General features: G+C 40.0%; 1 protein-coding gene across 1 annotated transcript in view; it reads left to right on the top strand.

The window, feature by feature from the left end:
• Window positions 1-21,892, top strand: part of SEMA6D (semaphorin 6D) — a 579,833-nt gene that overhangs the window by 255,204 nt on the left and 302,737 nt on the right. Inside the window, exon 3 of the mRNA XM_058737838.1 lies at window positions 16,247-16,318. The gene's annotated coding sequence lies outside the window, so the exon portion shown is untranslated. The remainder of the gene's footprint in view (window positions 1-16,246; window positions 16,319-21,892) is intronic.

Below are 21,892 nucleotides of genomic sequence, written 5' to 3'. Positions count from 1 at the left end.
GTAAATGTTATATTTCTAGTAAAATGTTTGTCACCAAAAAGTATCATATCATACAAGAGCAGATATAATGCTAGAAATTAATTCAACTAAATTTGCTTTGATCTTATGAAATCACTGTTAGTATTTGCCCTAAGCAGGCATATTGAGTCATTTCCATGGCCCACAAGGCCCCACATGGTCTAACTCCTGCCTTCTTCCTCTTCCTGCTTTTTCCAACCAGTACCCCTCTTATTCTGCTCTAGCCATCCTGGCCTTTTCCTCCTGGAACAAGCTCATTTCTATCCCAGGACCTTTGTACTCACTCTTCTGTCTGGCTGGACCATTCTCCCCTTAGTCTTCACATCGCTGTCTCTATTCAATTCTTAGTTGAAATATGACCTTCTCAGAGAGGCCTTTGGTGACCACATCATCTAAAATAATTATATGTCCACTCAATGACCACCCTCTGCAATCATTCTGCATCTCATCACACCATCATCTACAAAGCAGACACCTCACAATCTAAATGACTTTTATTAATTGAATTACTGTTTATTGTCTCTCTCCCCCCAACACACTTGTGTGCAGTCACACACACAAACACACACGGATGCAAACTGCATGAACACATAGATGTTGTAGCTTTCCTCTTCACCATTATATCTGCAGTGCCTGAAATATCACATACTATAGAGCAGACATTCTGTAATATTTATTGGACAAGTGGTTGAAACCTGCAGAACAAGAAATCTGAGGTTTGTCTGTCAGATTTGATAATCGTATGACAGGATTACAGAGCACATGGAACCAGAGTCTTTCCAGCATTAAAATTAGTAGGTAGTAGTAATAATCATAGCCGTCATCATAATTCTGAGTGAATTCTTATTGATAAAGTGAGGTGTACCAGATGTTAGGAGGAGGCTTCTTCTTGGAAATTTAATTGCTTTATGTCTTTGGATCAGTCATGTTCTTTGGAATGGAAAACCTGGTCCTTGCATGTTAATTTAAGAAAGATGAACTGAGGTCAATACAAACACACAAATAGTCCCAAAGGGATAAAATCCATAAGATTAGAGCCTCCACCTGCAGGACACAGGTATTTTATTTTATTTGTAAAATTGTATTTGTACAAGTTTGTACAAATTTTTATTTTATTTGTACAAATTTTACTTGTAAAATAAGTGAGGAATAGATGTTTCTGTTTGCATACTCAATTTATTTTTTTTTTTTATTTTTTATTTTTTATTTTTTAATTTTTTTTAATATATGAAATTTACTGTCAAATTGGTTTCCATACAACACCCAGTGCTCATCCCAAAAGGTGCCCTCCTCAATACCCATCACCCACCCTGCCCTCCCTCCCACCCCCCATCAACCCTCAGTTTGTTCTCAGTTTTTAACAGTCTCTTATGCTTTGGCTCTCTCCCACTCTAACCTCTTTTTTTTTTTTTCCCTTCCCCTCCCCCATGGGTTTCTGTTACGTTTCTCAGGATCTACATAAGAGTGAAACCATATGGTATCTGTCTTTCTCTGTATGGCTTATTTCACTTAGCATCACACTCTCCAGTTCCATCCACGTTGCTACAAAAGGCCATATTTCATTCTTTCTCATTGCCACGTAGTATTCCATTGTGTATATAAACCACAATTTCTTTATCCATTCATCAGTTGATGGACATTTAGGCTCTTTCCATAATTTGGCTATTGTCGAGAGTGCTGCTATAAACATTGGGGTACAAGTGCCCCTATGCATCAGTACTCCTGTATCCCTTGGATAAATTCCTAGCAGTGCTATTGCTGGGTCATAGGGTAGGTCTATTTTTAATTTTCTGAGGAACCTCCACACTGCTTTCCAGAGCGGCTGCACCAATTTGCATTCCCACCAACAGTGCAAGAGGGTTCCCGTTTCTCCACATCCTCTCCAGCATCTATAGTCTCCTGATTTCTTCATTTTGGCCACTCTGACTGGCGTGAGGTGGTATCTGAGTGTGGTTTTGATTTGTATTTCCCTGATGAGGAGCGACGTTGAACATCTTTTCATGTGCCTGTTGGCCATCCGGATGTCTTCTTTAGAGAAGTGTCTATTCATGTTTTCTGCCCATTTCTTCACTGGGTTATTTGTTTTTCGGGTGTGGAGTTTGATGAGCTCTTTATAGATTTTGGATACTAGCCCTTTGTCCGATGTGTCATTTGCAAATATCTTTTCCCATTCCGTTGGTTGCCTTTTAGTTTTGTTGGTTGTTTCCTTTGCTGTGCAGAAGCTTTTTATCTTCATAAGGTCCCAGTAATTCACTTTTGCTTTTAATTCCCTTGCCTTTGGGGATGTGCCGAGTAAGAGATTGCTACGGCTGAGGTCAGAGAGGTCTTTTCCTGCTTTCTCCTCTAGGGTTTTGATGGTTTCCTGTCTCACATTCAGGTCCTTTATCCATTTTGAGTTTATTTTTGTGAATGGTGTGAGAAAGTGGTCTAGTTTCAACCTTCTGCATGTTGCTGTCCAGTTCTCCCAGCACCATTTGTTAAAGAGACTGTCTTTTTTCCATTGGATGTTCTTTCCTGCTTTGTCAAAAATGAGTTGGCCATACGTTTGTGGGTCTAGTTCTGGGGTTTCTATTCGATTCCATTGGTCTATGTGTCTGTTTTTATGCCAATACCATGCTGTCTTGATGATGACAGCTTTGTAGTAGAAGCTAAAGTCTGGGATTGTGATGCCTCCTGCTTTGGTCTTCTTCTTCAAAATTACTTTGGCTATTCGGGGCCTTTTGTGGTTCCATATGAATTTTAGGATTGCTTGTTCTAGTTTCGAGAAGAATGCTGGTGCAATTTTGATTGGGATTGCATTGAATGTGTAGATAGCTTTGGGTAGTATTGACATTTTGACAATATTTATTCTTCCAATCCATGAGCAGGGAATGTCTTTCCATTTCTTTATATCTTCTTCAATTACCTGCATAAGCTTTCTATAGTTTTCAGCATACAGATCTTTTACATCTTTGGTTAGATTTATTCCTAGGTATTTTATGCTTCTTGGTGCAATTGTGAATGGGATCAGTTTCTTTATTTGTCTTTCTGTTGCTTCATTGTTAGTGTATAAGAATGCAACTGATTTCTGTACATTGACTTTGTATCCTGCAACTTTGCTGAATTCATGTATCAGTTCTAGCAGACTTTTGGTGGAGTCTATCGGATTTTCCATGTATAATATCATGTCATCTGCAAAAAGCGAAAGCTTGACTTCATCTTTGCCAATTTTGATGCCTTTGATTTCCTTTTGTTGTCTGATTGCTGATGCTAGAACTTCCAGCACTATATTAAACAGCAGCGGTGAGAGTGGGCATCCCTGTCGTGTTCCTGATCTCAGGGAAAAAGCTCTCAGTTTTTCCCCATTGAGGATGATGTTAGCTGTGGGCTTTTCATAAATGGCTTTTATGATCTTTAAGTATGTTCCTTCTATCCCGACTTTCTCAAGGGTTTTTATTAAGAAAGGGTGCTGGATTTTGTCAAAGGCCTTTTCTGCATCGATTGACAGGATCATATGGTTCTTCTCTTTTTTTTTGTTAATGTGATGTATCACGTTGATCGATTTGCGAATGTTGAACCAGCCCTGCATCCCAGGAATGAATCCCACTTGATCATGGTGAATAATTCTTTTTATATGCTGTTGAATTCGATTTGCTAGTATCTTATTGAGAATTTTTGCATCCATATTCATCAGGGATATTGGCCTGTAGTTCTCTTTTTTTACTGGGTCTCTGTCTGGTTTAGGAATCAAAGTAATACTGGCTTCATAGAATGAGTCTGGAAGTTTTCCTTCCCTTTCTATTTCTTGGAATAGCTTGAGAAGGATAGGTATTATCTCTGCTTTAAACGTCTGGTAGAACTCCCCTGGGAAGCCATCTGGTCCTGGACTCTTATTTGTTGGGAGATTTTTGATAACCGATTCAATTTCTTCGCTGGTTATGGGTCTGTTCAAGCTTTCTATTTCCTCCTGATTGAGTTTTGGAAGAGTGTGGGTGTTTAGGAATTTGTCCATTTCTTCCAGGTTGTCCAATTTGTTGGCATATAATTTTTCATAGTATTCCCTGATAATTGTTTGTATCTCTGAGGGATTGGTTGTAATAATTCCATTTTCATTCATGATTTTATCTATTTGGGTCATCTCCCTTTTCTTTTTGAGAAGCCTGGCTAGAGGTTTGTCAATTTTGTTTATTTTTTCAAAAAACCAACTCTTGGTTTCGTTGATCTGCTCTACAGTTTTTTTAGATTCTATATTGTTTATTTCTGCTCTGATCTTTATGATTTCTCTTCTTCTGCTGGGTTTAGGCTGCCTTTGCTGTTCTGCTTCTATTTCCTTTAGGTGTGCTGTTAGATTTTGTATTTGGGATTTTTCTTGTTTCTTGAGATAGGCCTGGATTGCAATGTATTTTCCTCTCAGGACTGCCTTCGCTGCGTCCCAAAGCGTTTGGATTGTTGTATTTTCATTTTCGTTTGTTTCCATATATTTTTTAATTTCTTCTCTAATTGCCTGGTTGACCCACTCATTCGTTAGTAGGGTGTTCTTTAACCTCCATGCTTTTGGAGGTTTTCCAGACTTTTTCCTGTGGTTGATTTCAAGCTTCATAGCATTGTGGTCTGAAAGTATGCATGGTATAATTTCAATTCTTGTAAACTTATGAAGGGCTGTTTTGTGACCCAGTATATGATCTATCTTGGAGAATGTTCCATGTGCACTCGAGAAGAAAGTATATTCTGTTGCTTTGGGATGCAGAGTTCTAAATATATCTGTCAAGTCCATCTGATCCAATGTATCATTCAGGGCCCTTGTTTCTTTATTGACTGTGTGTCTAGATGATCTATCCATTTCTGTAAGGGGAGTGTTAAAGTCCCCTGCAATGACCACATTCTTATCAATAAGGTTGCTTATGTTTATGAGTAACTGTTTTATATATCTGGGGGCTCCGGTATTTGGCGCATAGACATTTATAATTGTTAGCTCTTCCTGATGGATAGACCCTGTAATTATTATATAATGCCCTTCTTCATCTCTTGTTACAGCCTTTAATTTAAAGTCTAGTTTGTCTGATATAAGTATGGCTACTCCAGCTTTCTTTTGGCTTCCAGTAGCATGATAAATAGTTCTCCATCCCCTCACTCTCAATCTAAAGGTGTCCTCAGATCTAAAATGAGTCTCTTGTAGACAGCAAATAGATGGGTCTTGTTTTTTTATCCATTCTGATACCCTATGTCTTTTGGTTGGCGCATTTAATCCATTTACATTCAGTGTTATTATAGAAAGATACGGGTTTAGAGTCATTGTGATGTCTGTATGTTTTATGCTTGTAGTGATGTCTCTGGTACTTTGTCTCACAGGATCCCCCTTAGGATCTCTTGTAGGGCTGGTTTCGTGGTGACAAATTCCTTCAGTTTTTGTTTGTTTCGGAAGACCTTTATCTCTCCTTCTATTCTAAATGACAGACTTGCTGGATAAAGGATTCTCGGCTGCATATTTTTTCTGTTTAGCACACTGAAGATATCGTGCCAAGCCTTTCTGGCCTGCCAAGTTTCAAAAGAGAGATCAGTCACGAGTCTTATAGGTCTCCCTTTATATGTGAGGGCACGTTTATCCCTTGCTGCTTTCAGAATTTTCTCTTTATCCTTGTATTTTGCCAGTTTCACTATGATATGTCGTGCAGAAGATCGATTCAAGTTACGTCTGAAGGGAGTTCTCTGTGCCTCTTGGATTTCAATGCCTTTTTCCTTCCCCAGTTCAGGGAAGTTCTCAGCTATAATTTCTTCAAGTACCCCTTCAGCACCTTTCCCTCTCTCTTCCTCCTCTGGGATACCAATTATGCGTATATTATTTCTTTTTAGTGTATCACTTAGTTCTCTAATTTTCCCCTCATACTCCTGGATTTTTTTATCTCTCTTTCTTTCAGCTTCCTCTTTCTCCATAACTTTATCTTCTAGTTCACCTATTCTCTCCTCTGCCTCTTCAATCCGAGCCGTCGTGGTTTCCATTTTGTTTTGCATTTCGTTTAAAGCGTTTTTCAGCTCCTCGTGACTGTTCCTTAGTCCCTTGATCTCTGTAGCAAGAGATTCTCTGCTGTCCTGTATACTGTTTTCAAGCCCAGCGATTAATTTTATGACTATTATTCTAAATTCACTTTCTGTTATATTGTTTAAATCCTTTTTGATCAGTTCATTAGCTGTTGTTATTTCCTGGAGATTCTTCTGAGGGGAATTCTTCCGTTTGGTCATTTTGGACAGTCCCTGGAGTGGTGAGGACCCGCAGGGCACTTCCCCCGTGCTGTGGTGTATAACTGGAGTTGGTGGGTGGGGCCGCAGTCCGACCTGATGTCTGCCCCCAGCCCACCGCTGGGGCCACAGTCAGACTGGTGTGTGCCTTCTCTTCCCCTCTCCTAGGGGCGGGATTCACTGTGGGGTGGTGTGGCCCATCTGGTCTACTTGCACACTGCCAGGCTTGTGGTGCTGGGGAGCTGGCGTATTAGCTGGGGTGGGTAGGCAAGGTGCACGGGGGCGGGAGGGGCAGGCTTAGCTCGCTTCTCCTTAGGTGATCCACTTCAGGAGGGGCCCTGTGGCAGCGGGAGGGAGTCAGATCCGCTGCCGGAGGTTTGGCTCCGCAGAAGCACAGAGTTGGGTGTTTGCGCGGAGCGAGCAAGTTCCCTGGCAGGAACTGGTTCTCTTTGGGATTTTGGCTGGGGGATGGGCGGGGGAGATGGCGCTGGCGAGCGCCTTTGTTCCCCGCCAAGCTGAGCTCTGCCGTCCGGGGGGCTCAGCAGCTCTCCCTCCCTTTGTCCTCCAGCCTTCCCGCTTTCTGAGCAGAGCTGTTAACTTCTGACCTCCCAGACGCTAAGTCGCGCTTGCTGTCGGAACACAGTCCGTCCGGCCCCTCCGCTTTTGCCAGCCCGACTCGGGGGCTCTGCTTGGCCGGCGAGCCGCCCCTCCGCCCCGGCTCCCTCCCGCCGGTCCGTGGAGCGCGCACCGCCTCGCCGCCCTTCCTACCCTCTTCCGTGGGCCTCTCGTCTGCGCTTGGCTCCGGAGACTCCGTTCTGCTAATCCTCTGGCGGTTTTCTGGGTTCTTTAGGCAGGTGTAGGTGGAATCTAAGTGATCAGCAGGACGCGCGGTGAGCCCAGCGTCCTCCTACGCCGCCATCTTCCCTACCTATCTATTCGCATACTCAATTTATATGGTGATGGATGAAAAAGGCTTGTTGATGTTTACTGGTTCAAGTCAATGCATATTAGATTTGATCCTACAACATGAGCAAGACGATCCTTATACATTACCAGTGTATACTGAATATACATAAAGGCACCATTTGGTGATTCTAGATATTGATTTTTTTAAAATACTCATCTAGCATGATTCATTTCAAATCTTGGTGCTGCCATGGCGTTTTTCCAGACCACTTCAGTGTGGTGTGTTCTCTCCATTTCTCTGACATCCTGTAGCAATTATTGATAATTAAATGTGTCCTGTCTTGTGCTATTTTTGCTTTCTTGAACTCTTACTTGGGGTTCTTTTTGTTTTGATTGTTTGGGGCTATTGTTTAAAATTTAAGACATTTTGTCTCATCTCTCAAACTGGATTTTTAAGACAGAGATCATGCTTTAAACCTGTTTTTATACACCACAGTTTATGGCACTGTGCCTTGCACAGCAGGAAAGCAATACAGATGTTGCCTGGCCAGCGATTCCAGAGGGTGGTTGCCACACCCCAAATGCCCCATCTCAGCCTCTCTGTTCTGAGGTGGGAAATACACAGTAGGTGTTTTTGCAAAAAAAAAAAAAAAAAAAAAAAAAAAGAACCTCTTTCCCACAGTCTCTGTGAGTATTGATCTGGAGTGACATCGTTACAACCTCGAACATAAACATATTTCTTGCTACTGTGCCATCGAAGATTAAATCTTTGGATGTAATGAACTAGAGTCAGACTACCAAGTTCTTCAGGTCCTCAGATAAAATGAAAAACACATTAGTTGTGGTGGTTTGTTGTTATTGTTTTTTCCTGTTTCTGTGAGCCATAGCAAATTGTGATTACTCTGTTCCCAATGAATAGATAAAAGGCCTTCTCTTTTTCATTATTATGTTAGGCAAGAGTGCAGGTAATTTTATCTCTTGTAAAGATTACTTAATTCACCTTCCTGGAGAAGGAAGGGCTGAAGTAAAGCTAAAACCTGTTTTTCAAGAATGGGGTCTCTGTGGCCCTATATGTTGCTGGCCTGGCTTGTAATTCATTAAATCCTTTAGCAAAACAGATGGCATTGAAGGAGACACGTGGACAGAAAGAAAATGCCTGGCCACAAAGAGATGTAGCTACAAAACCAATTCAGTAATGAATTTGAATATGGGAAGGATTTTTTTTTAAGAAAGGGATCTTCAGAAAGTAAATAAGAATACCTCAGATTCCAGAAGGGATAGTAACAATCCACTCTAGCAATAACAGAAACAATCAGGATCTAAATCTAATTAGTTTCTCATTTTAGTACAATATTTTCAATTGCAAGCTGGGTTACACAGTGTACTGTGTATGGAGCTTGTAATTTTCCCCTTGAAATATTGCTTAAGCCATTCTTCAGAGACTCCACAATGTAATACCTGGTCTTTCACAATTATCCAATTATGTGCATCCTTTTCCTCACAATTCAAAGCCTTCTTCTCCATAAACTCTTCCCTGATCATCTCTGCCTATAACAAGTTCTCTTGACTCAGTTCCTATAGCCCTTACTGCATATACTTCTCATTGAAATCTTAATATATCCAGTTTTAATGCATTTCCAAATGGAAGGTGGTGTTGACTAAAGCAGATGGTAAGTATCTTGCAAGGCCAAGAGCTAAACAGCTGCAGCAAGTACTGATGGTATAGAGGAGGCATCCCAGCAAGGCTCAAAAAGACAGATTTTAAAGCCAGACAAACTTAGATCTGAAACATGTCTCCTCCTTTTACTAGATCATTATGTGGCTGTATTAGTTTCCTATGGTGGTGGTAAGAAACTATCAGAGTGGGTAGCTGGGAACAGATATGTGTGCCGTCACAATTCCGGAGGCCAGAACTGAGATCAAGGTGTTGGAAGAGCTGCCCCTTGCCTCTTCGAGCTTCTGGTGACTCCAGGCTTGTGGTTGCACTGCTCCAGTCTTTACCTTGATGATTGTATCGCTTCCTCTTCTGTGTGTCCTCTCCTCTGTGTGTCTGTTTCAAAATTCCCTCTGCTTCTTTCTTTAAAAAAAAAATAATGTTTATTCTTTTTGAGAGACAGAGAGAGACAGAGCGCAAGTGGAGGAAGGGCAGAGAAAGAGAGGGAGACACGGAATCCGAAGCGGACTCCAGGCTCTGAGCTGTCAGCACAGAGCCCAGTGTGGGGCTCGATCTCACAAACTGAGATCATGACCTGAGCCAAAGTCGGATGCTCAACGAACTGAGCCACTCAGGTGCCTCTCTGCTTCTCTCTTATGAGGATATATGCGATTGCATTTAAGACTCATTTGGATAATCCTGAATAAGCTCTTTCTCTCACTATTCTTATTCTTAATCATATCTTTTGCCATACAAGGTAATACAGGTCCTATGGGTTAGGGCGTGCATGTATCTTTTTAGGGCCCACTGTACAACCTGTATGGTAACCTTAATGAAATTTCTTTTTTTTTTTTTTTGAGCTACAGTTTCTTATCAGTAAGAGGAGGACAATGTCCTTCCATTATCGTGGCTGTTAAATATATTTTTTGTGGAAAACATGTTTTGTGAGGTCACATAAATGGTATTTCTCTGATGGACCACCCACAGCTATTGTAATAAATTCAGCCCCTGCAGCACCTTGTCCCTAGTAGTGTGTTGCATGTGTGTTCGTTAAGAAATGTGTTCAGTTATCAGATGCCATTAGTCATCTCACCACCACCAACCACTACCGCCAGACCCTGCTTCAAGTACCTTGGAGGAGCCATTGCTGCCAGCACACAGGTCCATGCCAAGGGCCCTGCTTCCCGACATCCCCACCTCTGCCAGTGAAGTATTCCACAGCCAGGTCTACTTTTCACTCTTCTGAGATTATTATTTTGAGGAGCTGCGGGTATGTTGCCATGGTGGACTACATGCTGCCACCACCGTGGTGTAGCTGGTTTACTCAATCTCTCAAGGTGTCAAAGTTGTACTATATTCTTTGTAGTCTTCCATGTGCACACACTACTCTGCATCCCTACCAAAATGGAGACTTTGTTCTCTGTCTCCAACTTAATATAATTACCTCTGTAATAGACGAGTCCCGTATACATGAGTCCATGTACGGTTAGGACAGAACACAAATCACAGTGGCAGTCCCGTGGATTGTCCTACCTCATTGATAAATGAGGTACTGTCATGGCTCAAGCCAGTTTGTCTGAATTAGTACTCTCTTAAAGGGTTCTTACCTCCCTTGTGCCAATAGACAGATAATGCTATGAGTTTGCCAGATGAATCCCAGTGATGAGTATAGCTGAGACTCAAGCTAGAATACTCCATTCCTCTTTCTCTTACACCTTCTATCTCCCTGTCCTTCCACCTTCCCCTGCTCACAAATATAAGTAAATGCACCTTGCATGGCATTGAGAATATGATAGGTGCTCAATAAATACAAACCATTTTCTATCCTATATCCACAGGGCTCTGCATGCATTAAATAGTCCATAAATATGGTTTTACCAGTGAATATTTAAATCTCTGTTATATAAGAAAAATAGAAATATCCCTCATAAAATTGCATTTACTTCAACTGGGCCTCTGACTTTAAGGTCTACTACTGTTAATTTTCTGGTTATTAATAATAAGCCCCAATATAGACCTTTGTACATTCATATGTGTGTAAGTAATTGCACACATGCCATTTAAAATTCTTACTTCCTAAACATTTGCTTTGCAACATTGCTAGCTGTACTAAACTCTTTTACCTATAAGAGGGAAAGGTCTCTGACTTTTATGTTGTAAACCCAGCAAAGGGTTTTGCCAGTTTTATAATAATATTTATCTAATGCTTTTCTCCAAGGAAAAACAAGCGTTTTTTGACGTTTTTCAGGTGCCAAAATGTCCATATTTGCAATTATTCATGGACAAAAAGTAAAGATAAGGATTTTGACCCTTGTTTTATAAATGAGAACCTGAAGACCTAGAAAATTGTGACTTACTCACATCAATGTAAAAGTGTTGTGCCCTCCCTGATGCAAACTTGGGATCATTTCAGCATCAGTGTGCCAAGTTTCTAAGCATTTACTGTAATTTTTGTTTCATGGACAAGTAATCATCTCTTACCCCTGAAATCACTGTGGAATGACACACTCCAGGTCTAGTTGGGGCCAAGGGAATTAAAGTAATTATGATGTAAACATGTTGGTATTTATGCTAATGCTTGCTAGAAAATGCAACCTAGAGAAGGTGGATTGACATAAGGCCTTATACCCAGTGTGTTCTCATTAAACATGTGAAGGCTGAAAATGCAAGAAGGCTGGCAAATTTGTGGGAAAAAAATAAATTGAAAATGTTACTTAAACGGCTGACTTAAAAGTAGAGGAAGGGATGGAAGAATTTAAAAAGGCTGTTTAATTAGGGAAAAACGTTTAAGACTTGATCTAGATACATGGGAAATGGGAGTGGGATTATTTCTCTACCTTCATCACATCCCTTTTACACATCATGGCATTTTGCTTCAGATTAGGACACTGTCTCTTTTCTTTCCCTGATGGGATGTTAAGAGAAATTTGATAGAATTTTTATCATCGTGGGTTTTTGTAGGACCTAATCCAACAACATTGGTGCCATTTAGTAGATGTGCCTGCTAACGCAGGAGGCAGAAAGAAGATAGGTTTGAACCCCTTCCCCTACTAGCTATGTGATCTGGAAAAAGTTTCTTTGTTTTTATGGGCCTTCTTGTTTTCTCTCATCTGTAGTATGGGAAATAATATCAACAGGGCTGTTATGAGATTCAGATGAGACAGTTTATATAACAGTGCTGGTAAAGCATTGGCCAGTACATATGTTATATAATAATGAGCTTGTGTCACTGTCATTTACCGCACTAGACCTTTTTTCTTATTGGAAAAAAGAATATAATCAAGCAAATCAACTTCAGCCTCCTTTCTAATTTAAATCGTATGTGTTCATATGTATGTATATACATGTACCTATATATGTGTGTATGTATGTGTATATATATGATATTCATATCTATGTTTCTTCATTGTTGAAAAATTGGGTACACACAGTTGACAGTGATTTCCATCCTTGGGGTTTTCTCATAATAGAATATCTGGCTTGAGTTAACAGCATTAGATAGAAGTGGAGACTGCGTCAACCATTGTAATTGAATAGGAAGTAAGATGTTATGGGACAGTGGTTTAAACCCTGAGTACTAACTCAACCAGGAGGCAGGCATTAAGAAGCAAGAATTATCAGATCCATGGCCTCAGTTTAAGTGAGTGAGTACTGGGATCAGAGAAGGGAGACAATTTAGCAAGACAATTCAGAGCCAGCCGAAATGATAGCCCCCAAAGAGTTAACACTAGATATGAAGTGAGCTGGGTTATAGAGAGCAAGTTCAGAACAAGAGGGACATATCAAAAGCAGCTACTTCAAGACTTTCCATAGGAACGCTTACTGATAAAAACCCCTTAATTGGTATTCTTTGCTGTTGATAGGCTGTGCAGATATTAAGGCAGCACTTCCTTGGTTATCGTCTATAGCAATGATATCAAGGAAAGCACAGAACAGTCACCAATATCCAATATCCAAGGTTTGGATGGCACAGATAAAATTGTTCCACAACTGGTAGACACTCAGGCCAGAGGAAGTGGTCCTGCCCCTGGGCTTTATCTGTTTACCTTCACCAACACACTGGAAAGCCATGTATTTTTTTTTTTTTACTTTTGTTAATGCTTTTATTTTTGAGAGAGAGAGAAAGAGAGAGAGAGAGAGAGAGAGAGAGCATGATTGGGGGAGAGGCAGAGATAGAGGGAGACACAGAATCCATAGCAGCTCCAGGCTCCAAGCTGTCAGCACAGAGCCTGACAGGGGGCTCGAACTCACAAACTATGACATCGTGACCTGAGCGGAAGGCGGATGCTTAACCGACTGAGCTACCCAGGTGCCCCTAAATGTTTATTTATTTTGAGAGAGAGAGAGAGAGCGCGCGTGTGCACATGCACACAAGCAGGGGGCGGGGCAGAAAAAGAGGAGACACAGAATCCCAATCCATGCTGATAGTGTGGAGCCTGACCTGAGGCTCTATCTCATGAAACAATGCTCAGTTCAACCAACTGAGCCACCCGGGCACCTCTGGAAATCCATTTAGGGTGATTCCCAACATAAACCTCTCTACACTACCCTATCTAAGATGCCTTGCAATTTTCTCTGTAAGAAAGCTTTCCTATATTTCCCTTTACGTCAACCCTTGAATTCTTGAGGGCTCTGGTTACAGAAAGTCTGTCACTTCCAAATTTTTCATCACCATAACTTCTTAGTTTAGGTAAAGAGCCCATCTTTTTTGATCTCTGTGTTGTATCAGATGGGAGGCAGTAGAGCAACCTGCCTGTTGGGGAGTATTTTATTCCTGACATGATTGAGAATTGTCAGTGCATGGCAGTGATAAAAAGCAGGTCAACTTTTAGTTGGATGTATTATTGTTTCTTTAAAATTCTCTACAGTAGTGCACCCTCTTATTTTCTGAACCTCAGATAGATCCCCCTCTACTCCTGCTTTGGAACACCATTGTCAAAACACAGACTTTTGGAACTATTGCTATAAGTTCTTTTTGTTTTGTTGGGGGGTGGTAGCAACAAAGCATGGCCTTTATGTTTTGTATTTTTATTTTTGAGAATTTTTTAAGACACTTAAGCCTGCTCAACAGCCAAGTGTTTGTAGAGTATCTGTGGAGTCCTGTTAGATCAAGGACCTGTACTAGATACTAGAATTACAGTGAATCAGCCCTGCTCCATGCCCACTGGCAGCTCAGACATCTAAACACCTTCCAGATTGTCCAGAAGCTTTTTTTCCCTCTGTTTCTTTATTTTTGAAAATATTCAACCTTGCCCACAGCAACTTCTTACTCAACATGTCTCCAGAGGTGAGGGAAACAAAAGCAAAAATGAACTATTGGGACCTCATCAAGATAAAAAGCTTCTGCATGGCAAAGGAAGCAATCAGCAAAAATAAAGGGAAGCCAACAGAATGGAAGAAGATAATCAGATAACAGATTAGTATCCAAAATCTATAAAGAACTTATCAAACTCAACACCCAAAAAACAAATAATACAGTGAAGAAATGGGCAAAAGGCATGAATAGACACTTTTCCAAAGAAAACATCCAGATGGCCAACAGACACATGAAAAAATGCTCAACATCACTCATCCTCAGGGAAATGCAAATCAAAACCACAATGAGATACCACCTCACATCAGTCAGAATGTCTAAAATTAACAACTCAGGCATTGGCAGATGTTGGCAAGGATGCAGAGAAAGAGGATCCCTTTTGCACTGCTCGTGGTAATGCAAACTGGTGCAGCTACTCTGAAGAACAGTATGGAGGTTCCTCAAAAAATTAAAAATAGAACTACCCTACGACCCAGCAATTAAACTACTAAGTATTTATCCAAGGGATACAGGTGTGCTGTTTTGAAGGGGCATATGCACCCCAATGTTTATAGTGGCACTATAGACAAAAGCCAAAATATGGAAAGAGCCCAAATGTCCATGGACAGATGAATGGATAAATAAGATGTATATATATATATACACACACACACACACACACACACACACACACACACACACACACACACATATACATACAAGGGAGTATTACTCGGCAATCAAAAAGAATGAAATCTTGCTATTTGCAACAACATGTGTGGAACTAGAGTGTATTATGCTAAGTGAAATTGGTCAGAGGAAGACAAATATATGACTTTACTCATGTGGAATTTAAGATACAAAACAGATGAACATAAGGGAAAGGAAATAAAAAGAGGGAGGAGGACAAAACGTAAGAGAATCTTAAATAAAGAGAACAAACTGAGGGTTGCTGATGGGTTGTGGGTAGGTGGATGTGCTAAATGGGCAAGGGAGCATTAAGGAAGACACTTGTTGGGATGAACACTGGGTGTTATACGTAGAGGATGAATCACTGGATTCTACTCCTGAAATCATTATTGCACTATATGCTAACTAACTTGGATGTAAATTTTAAAAAATAAATAAATATATTTTAAAAAAGAAAATATTTATCTAGTACCTTCTAAGTGCCATGTACTGCACCAGATATTGGAGATCGGGTTAATATAGAAATACTTGACTATCATGATGTAGCTTCCAATCTCCCATAGATGCTTACCTTTCTCATTTATATAAATAAAATGATAAAAACTTAGTCACCTACTTATTACCCTCATTGGCATATCAAAAGTATTATGTACTTTAGATTTTATTTAAATTAACACACTCTTAAATTTAGAATCATTTTAAAAGAAAACACTTTGTCTCTAAATATGTAAATCAATATTTCTATGGCTTGTGATAAATATAATACATGTAAAGATAAAAAATATGATGGAAACAAACCCAATTAATAATTTCTAGCTGTATCTTGTGATCTGCCAAGACCTAGGTTAGTTAAAAGAGAGATTAGCAAAGATTAGAGATAAACGTTAACCAATGTAAAACATTTTCCTTGAACTCATCACAAGTATTGACAAGGAAATAATGTTGTCATATGTGCCTTGGCATTATTTTATTGCTTCTCCTGTTCCACCTAACATGGTCTTTTTCCTTCAGTAGCCACACTGCATGCTTTCTAACACCCTGTATGAAGTTACTGGTTTACATACTGTTTTTGTGTTGAGAAATATTTTTTTTATTTTTTTTTAATGTTTATTTATTTTTGAGACAGAGGGAGACAGAGTGTGAGTGGGGGAGGGGCAGAGAGAGAGGGAGACACAGAATCTGAAACAGGCTCCAGGCTCTGAGCTGTCAGCACAGAGCCTGACATGGGACTTGAACCCATGAACCATGAGATCATGATCTCAGCTGAAGTCGGATGCTCAACCAACTGAGCCAGCCAGGCGCCCCGAGAAATATTTTTTTGTTGTTGAAGGCCTAGAATTCCTTAAATAGGGGTTATGAACCTAATTCTAATTTACCTTCTATTTCTCTAGTAACTTGTAAGCAATACACTTGCACTGCATTTGTAGCTATCCCACTATCTCTTCGTTCATTTTCTTTTCTATTTACTGTAGAATGCAGAGTCCTGGATCTCTTGGCCACAGTTTGACAGCCTGGAATCCTAAGGAAGACCAAGACTTCTAACAGTAAGGCATGAGTCTTTTGCAGTTGTGCTTCCTCCACATGGGATGATACTACGATTTGATTTAAGCTTGAATTTGGAAGGTTCATTCTTCTCAGGGAAATATATGTCATCTCTGGACTTTTGCCTCATACTGGCAGTAGGCATACTTAACTAAGTAGTCAGGCTGGGTTAGCTTTCAAGATTGGTTTCTTGATTTAGTATAGATCAAAATTCAAGTTTTATTATGATGTTTAAACTCTCTTTGCCAGTTTAGAACAAAACACGATAGAAGGAGAATAAAGATGAATAACAGAAACACTGCTTCAAGCATACCATTTGAATAACAATCTAGGTCGTTTTGCTGCATGCTGTACACTGAAAATATATGGCACTTCTTCACGTGTTTCAAATTTTTAATCAATATGAAGTTATGCTTTCAGGAACTAAATAAATATACCGTAATGACCATGTCTAGCAGGCAATTGCTGGAGCAAGACAGGTTGTGTGGTGTCCATAGAGGAAAATACTACTGGTTTTGACCAAGTGATAAGAAACAATCAAGTACCAAAGAAAGACTGTTAATTGACTGGGACATGTGACTATTTTGCCTCATGAATATTTGAGGGAACAGAGTCAGGACAAGTAAGCATTTCTATTCAAATAGCGACAGTGGTATCGGGTAACTGAATGAATATCGTAGTATCTGTGAACTTCTGCACAGACCCTGTGAGACAGCAGTAGACTGTCCTAGTGATTTTGTTGCAATCATTACTAACTGTTTGTTGCAGTTTTAAGTTTGTTGGTTACTATAAACATATCTTTAAGATCCTATTTTTAAAGTTGCTGCTTCCCTGAAAAAAACATGGGACTTTCAGGATTCCCCTTTTCCTACATCATGTTTTCCTTTTTCTTGAATCAAGTGCTGATATACTCCTTGCTAAAACTATAACTCATTCAGTAGTTCTTTAGTTATTTTCAACTCATGTCCTAAGTAATCTGTTATGAAGACTGTTGTTCTGGAGGGTAGGACCCTTCATAATTTGTCTACTTTGTCTAGGAGAGTCTGCACCAACTGAGAAGTTAATTCTCAGAAAAAGGCTGGCTTACCATGAGATGGCAGTAGAGAGCAGCTTGGCATACAGACCCATTTGACTAGGTTTTTGAGCCAGACTGGGGGCTGGGCCCTGTGGGAGGAGCTAGACAACCAAGGTAAACTACTTCCATTGTGCTCTTTGTATTTATGTGGGAGTGCCTTTTGGACGAAGGGGCATAGCTGTTAAGAAAAGTCCCTTATAGACACATCCGAGATGGATAAATCAAAAGAAAGAGAGATAATTCCTGAAATACACCAACTTCAGTTGATCAGAGTTCTGCTTCTCTCTCTCTTACACACACACACACACACACACACACACACACGCACGCACCACTGCACAGTGCACACACAGAAAGGAGAGACAGAGAAGGAGGAGGAAGGGCAGAAAGAGAGAGAAGAGAAGAGACATACGTGTTTGATCATTGAAAAGCAAGGCTAACTGAGATCAGCAAGAAGCCAGAAGGCAGTTGTGACTGATCAGGAGCCACATACAACAGCTAAGTTTCGAGGCCACATACCTTAGCAATGCGTTTTCCATCCTTAAAGGTGTCAAAGCATCAATGGAGTAGACAGTAGGGTGTAGGTTTTATCATCCTTTACATTTTGGTATCTTCTATTGTGCAGAGAAATCAGGAAAGTTAATGATAGATGGCATTTTCAAAAGCTGTAGCCCAGGAGGTGACGTGTATTACCCATGCTCTTTTAGTTTAACTAGTTAAACTAGTTAATTCGGACTAGAGAGTCACTTGTCCTAATTATCAATAGCCTATCCTTTCCAAATCATAAGAGCAGAGGAAATTTGATATTCTCTCCCAAATGTAAAATGTATTAAAAGAGTTTGAAATACATTCATTCTCATTTTCCTTAATTAATATTTTGGTCTATGAGACAAAATTTGAGCCACAAGGGAGTATAGGGTATCATGTCTGATTGTCTAGTAAGTTAGCATGATAATCAATTAATGTGTCACAGGATCCCTCAGAAATTTTATCCTTCGAGGATATCTCATCAGTCATATATCACTGTCCCAACTCTTATTTTTTTCCTAAATAAGAAGTCTGAAATAGGAGAACAAATGATATAGTATTCTGTATTCCAACTTTTCTTACCTTCAAGGGAAATCTTTTATGAAAACCCAATGTGTAAAACAGGTAAGGTAAACATGGAAGACATAACGAGGATGAGAGAATAGAATCTTAACAGATGAAGTAAACATGGAAGAGATAGTGATGATGGTAGAAAAAAGTCTTACTTGTTTCCCAACCGTGCCATCCCTCTTCATACAAAATGGCCCCAGGACTGTATTAGAGGAATGTGAATGGTAGAGGCAAAGGAGCTTTGTGGACAAAGACAACTGGAGTCAAATCTAGCGTCCATCTTTTATAATCTGTGTGACACTGATATTGTTACTTGATTTATCCTGAGTTTCAGCTTCCTCATCTAAAAAATATGAATGACACTGATATAATAAGGCTACATGGAAGATTAAATGAGACATGTATATAAAGGATTGATAGGTGAAAACTGGATCTTAAAATTGTTGAAGCTCAAAAATGTTGATTTGGTGACTGGAACTGGATTCTGCAGTTTAAGTTAACAAAGTCAATTCATTTGTAAGGTTGAATGTACTTTTGTTTTGTCAAGAACTACTTGCCTGGTTGCTTATAGTTATGTAGACATAGAGTAAGTAGAGATCCTTTTTTTTTTTTAATGAAGAGAGACCTCAAGAGTATACCTTTGCCTTGTCTAGGACCTAGCCTTAGAAACTGTAAGTAAATGAAGTTAGACAGTACTCTGTTCCTGTAAGAGTCATGGAAGCTTTCCTAGGAAAAAGAGATTCAGACAGTGCCTCTTCTCCAGGGTGAGCCTGAGGAAAAAGAATATACATTGCTAATACTGTTGGTGGCTTCAGAGTGGAGACAAGAGCAAGAGGAGGAGACAGACATTCAGTTCTCCATGGAAAGGTATGGTGGTCTCACATTGGCCACACAGCTCTTCAGTTCCTGTTACTCACTGGGCCTTTCCCCTTGGCCACCACAGAGGCAGCTTTGATTCCAGTCCAGAACTGGTCCTGGAGAAGAGTTGGAATTTACAGAGCCTAGTGGACCCTGGATAACACCAGACCAAATCAGAGATTCAGCACCACTTGAGAGAGCTCTGTTGCTGGGCCAGGGAGGTTCCTGGGCCAAGACACCAAAGCCAGCCTTGGAAAAGATCTACATCACACGTCAAATCAAACAGTCATGCTTGAGTCCCCTGTTGCACGTTAACATGATCTGAAGGAGTGTCTCTAGCTGCTTTCCCACCAGGTCCCCAGGAAGTCTGCATGTGAAACAGAGATGTGGTAGCAATGTTTATACCTCTTCATAAAATATCAACTTAAATTTTATTAAGAGAATTTGGATTAAGAGAATCCCATTAGAGAATTGGGATTAATGCTCAAAAAGAAAGGTTCTCATAAAATAAAACTGATGAAATAGGGCACTGAACAGATCTCAGAGGCACATCTTCCAGCCTGCCTGGGGTCCCTTGGAAGGAAAAGGTTTTCTGATTATCAGCAGACTATGGAAAACCATGACTACGCTGCTAGAAACTCACCACTTTCTTTATTTTTCTATGACCCAGAAACGCTTTCTTTCCCCTTGGTCTCTTAAAGCCTCTATTAGTGACCATTTTGTGACAGTGGCTTTGTAATCTCCCAATTCTGGCTCTCAAGTGGGAAAAAAAGGGGCTATTGGCGAGCTCTCAGGGTCTGGAAAGGCCGTTCCTTTCCCAGCTGGCCAGGAGTGCCGGAAGCCTGAGAAGGCTGTCCACGGGCTGTCTGGCGAGGGTAAAGGAAGAGGGGAGGAGGAGGCTTAATTCCTGGCTGGCTGGACCTCGGAAGGTGGCCTCCTTTCCCTTGGCTCATGAAACAGAATAGAAGGCCAAGAATCCTGGCTTAGTTCCTGTCAGATTGTCGCCTTGTTTGTGGGCTTGTGGACTGAACTGAGTTCCGGAAGAAGCTTGAGGGCTGCCTGAGACAGGCTTACAACTGAGCCTTGAGGAAGAAAGACCCTCCCTGTCGCCACTGGGGTCAGAATCTCTTAGCCAGAAGCCTCTCTCCTTTCAGTTTAGAGGAGAAGTGGATTGAGGAGTAAATGGCCTAATTAGTAGTGGAATGTTTGCTCAGTACGTTAGGATCTTTTCTATGTTCCCATGAAATTACCATAAACATAAACACTTTTATTTCTAAGCATCTCAAACCTCATTGCATATATCAAAGGGTAAATGGCATTAACACTTTTAAAATTATGAATATATTTTTTGCAGCAAACGTTACATGACTCCAAAAAGTCATCTTAAAATATAATTCTTCTCAAAGAGACTGGTGTGACCTCAATGAAATGCTCATTTATGCAACATCACTTTAGTAGGTACTGGCTTTATTAAAACCATTCAGTATCTATCCAACCTGCTCTATACAAGAAGGCAGTAAGTCTTAATCATTTCTCTTTTTTTCCAGTGCTTAATAAGAGTATTTATTTACAACTTTATCGAAATATAATTGGTAGACAAAAAAAATCACACATTTTTAATGTATACAATTTGATGAGTTTAGACATGTCCATATACCCATATCATCATCACAATCAAGGTTATAAACATATCCACCACCTCCAGAAGATTCCTTATTTCCTTTCCTTTTTGTTTTTGTTTTATTTCTGTTTTATGATCAGAGCATTTAACATGAGACCTACCCTCTTAATAAATTTTTAAGTGCATGATTTGTAGTGTTAACAATAGCCACTATGTTGTACAACACATTTCTAGAACTTACTCATCTTGTATAAGTGTAATTTTATACCCATTGAGCAATTCCCTGTTTCCCCCTCCCCCCATTGCCGTTATGTTTTCGTCTGTAAGTTTGACTATTTTAGGTACCTCATATAAGTAAAATCATACATTATTTGTCCTTCTTGGACTGGCTTATCTCACTTAGCATTATATCTTCCCAGTCCACCCATATCACATATGGTAGGATTTCCTTCTTTCTTAGAGCTGAATAATATTCTGTTGTATTTAGATACCACATTTTCCTTATCCATCCTACCATTGATGGACATTTAGTTTATTTCCTTATTTTAGCTATTGTAAATAATTCTGTGGTGAACATGGGAACGAAGATATCTTTCTGAGATCCTGATTTTAATGTTTTTGTATATATACTCCCAGACATGGGATTTCTTGATCATGTGATAGTTCTATTTTTAATTTTTGAGGAACCTCCACACTGTTATCCATAGCAGCTGCAGCATTTTACATTCCCACCAACAACATATAAGAGTTCCGGTTTCTCCAAAATCTTGCCAATACTTACTATCTTCTTGTTTGTTTGTTGTAGCCATTCTAACTGGTGTAAGATGATATCTCATTGTAGTTTTAATTTGCATTTCCTTGATGATGAGTGATGTTGAGCACCTTTCCTTGTACCCCTTAGCCATTCGTATGTCTTCTTTGAAG

This window comes from Neofelis nebulosa, chromosome 7, assembly GCF_028018385.1.
Source record: "Neofelis nebulosa isolate mNeoNeb1 chromosome 7, mNeoNeb1.pri, whole genome shotgun sequence".
Lineage (NCBI taxonomy): Eukaryota > Metazoa > Chordata > Mammalia > Carnivora > Felidae > Neofelis > Neofelis nebulosa.
Note: the sequence above shows the minus strand (reverse complement) of the source record. Positions and strands in the feature narration are given on the sequence as shown.